We start from the raw sequence: 4,151 nt of genomic DNA, 5'->3' as shown, positions 1-4,151 counted from the left end.
GTGCCCAGGGGCAGCAGCTGCTTGTGTTCACAGCAACAGCCTCTCAAAATCAAAATCAAAATCAAAATCAAAACCAAAATCAAAATCAAAGTCACCCCTTAGCAGGGATCCCCAGACTTTCATTACAGTGGAATGTTTTTTAAATGATTCCTAGGTGGCTTTGCCTAGGATTAATTGGGTGTACAATTGAATTATTTCCTTTCTGTGGTTAGAACAGTTTGTCTGCTGTCTCTTGTCGTTTCAAGCTCCAGACTCAGCTCTTCCCTTCAGTGTCTCCTACCCCAGGATGTTTTTGAAAGCAGTTTCAGTCAGAGCTGCAAACGGCCAGGCAAGCCCAGACTGCAAACTGGAAGATGATGAGGAAGAAAAAGATTAATTTCTYCCCTAGATTTTGCAAAGCCATTACCTATTTTTGAATGACATTTCCAATTCGACACTGGGAACCGCTGAAGCATTTACATAAGAATGCAAAAATGCACACATTATCACTGCAGGAAGCACTTAAAATTTAAGATAATTATATAGTATGGAAACRATTTCAAAGGACTCAAACAAAATAACAACCAATTGTAGAGAGTCACCCTTTAAGATGATTATTACTCTGCTGATCTCCCACTAAAAAAACCCTTCTCTTTACAATTATATACACATTATAAATTCCTACTTTGTTCTTCCACCATCAGGCTCCTACAGCTGCCACTGACAAATCTGAATTCTCTGAGAGCTCAAATAGACAAMCAAAATATTCAGACTGGAGCAGAGGTAAAACAGGGAACAAAAAATAAAATATTCCACCTAGCTCTATTGCTCAAAGCAAACTCATGTGGGGAAGAACTTATCTGCCAAATCCTRATATGTTTTTATTAGATATCTGCTAAGAGAGATTTACAGAAGCTCATGCCAAAGTCAAATGCTACTTTTTTCCCCCACAGCAAGGGCAAAAGTACAAACTGAACTCACAGCAAATGAAAATTTCTTGTCCCAGATATAATGGAGACTTGAGAAAGTCCCATCCCAAGGCTCTGACTTAAAGGACAAAATAAAGTGTCTTCTGAGTCTAATTATTGTTAATAATAGCAGTGAACAGAACTGAAACTTCCCCACAAACTTCAGCCTCARAAACAAAAACTTATAGATTTAAAATCTTAAATTCTGACAAAGTAGGGAGTAAATTAAAAGCGTATCTGTAAAGGGAAGTGAAGCCAACTTTACTGACAGGTAAAGTTTCACACAACTCAGTCAAACCAAAGCTCCAGCCAGGAGCACAACTGCCTCTCCAGTTTTCTCAGATAAAAGAATACAGGAATTGCCAGCCCACAACAGCACTTTTGAATGCAGGCTTGCCAAAACCATCCCCAGGTGAATTCTAAAATACAGCATAAGCTGCAAGGACCTGTGGAGACAGAGAGGGACCCACACAGAAAACAAGATCATGTCTTCACAGCAAAGCCCATCTTTCATGGATTGGTGTCACCAAAACCTTTTTACTGAAAAGGACAGAGGAGCTGTTACAAGAGATGGTTTGGGGTCATCCTGAGCCTGGGCTGACCTTTCCTTTTTGGGGTCAGGACACTGCAGTGCCAAATTCAAACCTGACCCTGGGCTGACCTTTCCTTTTTGGGGTCAGGACCCTGCAGGGCCAAATTCAAACCTGACCCTTCCAAGCCTGGCCTGGACACGTCTCTTGATGACAAACTCATTTCTCACATTGAAAAGAGCAAAGTACCAGATGCAATTTCCTACTTTATTAAGACAACAGTGATTACAACGGTTAGAAGTAATGAATGTTTGCACTCCATTGTGAAAATGAGGATTACTAAATAATATCTGAGTGTAATCACATTTGCATAGCTGAAGTGCAGAGAAGAAAGTCTTTGAAGAGATTCACCTTTCCTGCTCCCAGCAGTCAGTGTGATATCAGCCAAGAATGCAAAGGGCTCAATTACTTCTGCAGACAGGAMAATGATTTATATATTTTTAAATAACTAATGTGGATTATATAAAAAAGGCTCATGACCTAAGAATTGAATGATGTATAGACGAGCACATCATTGGAGTTTTAATGTGGCACCTCTAAAATATGTATAGGGMTCAGTGATTTACAATAACCTACTTTTACAATGCAGGCACACAGAAATGTGAAGCTCAACAGCTTTAAACCCCCCAATTCCCATTCCCACTGCTATAAAGAAAATCAAGTATTGAAATTAAGTTGGTTTCATTTATTCCTTCGTAAGTTAGTGGGCATCCACTGTTAGTGGGCACCTTCTACCATAGCACATAAATAAATCAGCYCTTCATCATCAGAGACCTTTACAATATTGTTGTTGTTCATTTACTCCTCATTTTCTGGGTATGCTGGGCATGTCCCAGGCGTGCAAGAAGGATTTACTTGCCCTAAGAAACTCCAGATCAAAGAAAAAATGTAATGAAGGTGAGAAATATTCATCAGAGGCAGCAGGAAAGAAAGGGAGCAGAGCAGGGCACAGACAGGCAGCAGTGATGCGATGTTCACAATTTAAAAAAAAAACAATAAATGCTTAGAGCTGAAGTGCATTTTGGATTCAGTAGCGGGTTGAGCACTCYGAGTGAAGTCCTGGAGGTGCTGCAGAGCTTTAGGAATGTGTTTTCCTGGTTTGTCACGACACTTGGCTCCTGCTCCTTGGGTTCAGAAACAGAACTTGTCCGCCAGCAGCACCTCCAGCGCTCAGATCACATTCCCACATGAGCATTTTCACAAAGAAGGAAATGAAAACCCAGTTCTTACACGTTTTGCCCAAGGCTAAYGAGGAATTTATTGCCCAGTATGGATTCAAACCTCAGAATACTTCTTGCACCACTACTGTTTTTAGAACAGACGTTTTCTGTCTCCACTGGCTCCACAAAGCTCTCCCGCACACCGAGGGCATGATRAGTTTGGAGTCTCTTGATTTATTGGTTTTTAAACCCATAAAATGCCCTGAAATAGCCCCAGTGCCTGTACTCTGCTCATCATCTCCTGCTGCACTGTTAAACCTGTCTCGTGTCTGTCTCTGTAGAATTTACCACATTCAGAAGGTGCAGCAGGATTTACCCAGGACCAGCAGAGCAGTGTCCAGTCCAAATTCCCACAAGGATCACGGTCACACTGCTTTTTCCAAAGCTGAAAGGCTCAGGAGGGTCCGAGCCCCTCCTGCAGGAAGCAGCACTCTCCAGCCCAGGGGAGGGTATTTTTACCTGATAAAGGTTTGTTCACTCTGATGTTGGGTGTATGAACTGAGCCCTTGGCAGTGGCAAACTGCACCAGCACTGCTGGCATCGAGAGAGAGCTGGGCTACACCAGGAGCAAGGTGTTACCATGGCTTTAGGAATCACAGCAAGGTGTCACCATGGCTTTAGGAATTACAGCAAGGTGTCCCCATGGCTTTAGGAGTTACAGCAAGGTGTCCCCATGGCTTTAGGAATTACAGCAAGGTGTTACATGGCTTTAGGAATTACAGCAAGGTGTTACCATGGCTTTAGGATTTTATCAGGCACTCTGCACTCTGCAGCTTCTCCCTCCCTTGACCAAATGGATCTGTGGTGTGGTGGAAGGGACATCAGTGGCAGGAGCTGCTGGTGATCACCCTAAACCAGTAAAACCCAGTTAATGTGCATCACCAGCTGCCCACTGCACCCTTACAGGGTGTAGCTACAAGGAACTCAAATACTTTATTTGTGTAATTACAAGGAACTGATCCCTGGGGGTCACACAAATAATTCAGCATACGAGCTAAAAATGAGCTTTCTGAGAGCRTTTACACTAGTATAATCTGATGGGATGCAGAGTTCTAGAAAATAAATGCCAAAGGGGATGAAAAAACAGCTAAAGCTAATTTATTTTTAAAATCAAGTGAATATTAGCATTTTTTTGTCTGTATTTGCTCAGCTTTCATGAATAGCTTCTTTGCTTCTTCACTGCTCTTTCTTCTGGGCAATATTTCTCAACTTGAGGAATTGTACCAAGGTTCAGCACAACCACCAAGGAGTGAAATGCACTTATAATAAAAATWCACTGCTCTACACTGGGAGGCACCTTTGTCCATCAGCTGAATGGGCAGCCTTTCAGGAGCTTCTGAAAAATAACCCCTGTATTAAATTAATCACCTTATGTCAAATGGCAGAGTGACAAG

This window comes from Malurus melanocephalus, unplaced genomic scaffold (genome assembly GCF_030028575.1).
Source record: "Malurus melanocephalus ecotype Western Australia unplaced genomic scaffold, MMel_1.1 scaffold_893, whole genome shotgun sequence".
NCBI classification, from domain to species: Eukaryota; Metazoa; Chordata; class Aves; order Passeriformes; family Maluridae; genus Malurus; species Malurus melanocephalus.
Note: the sequence above shows the minus strand (reverse complement) of the source record.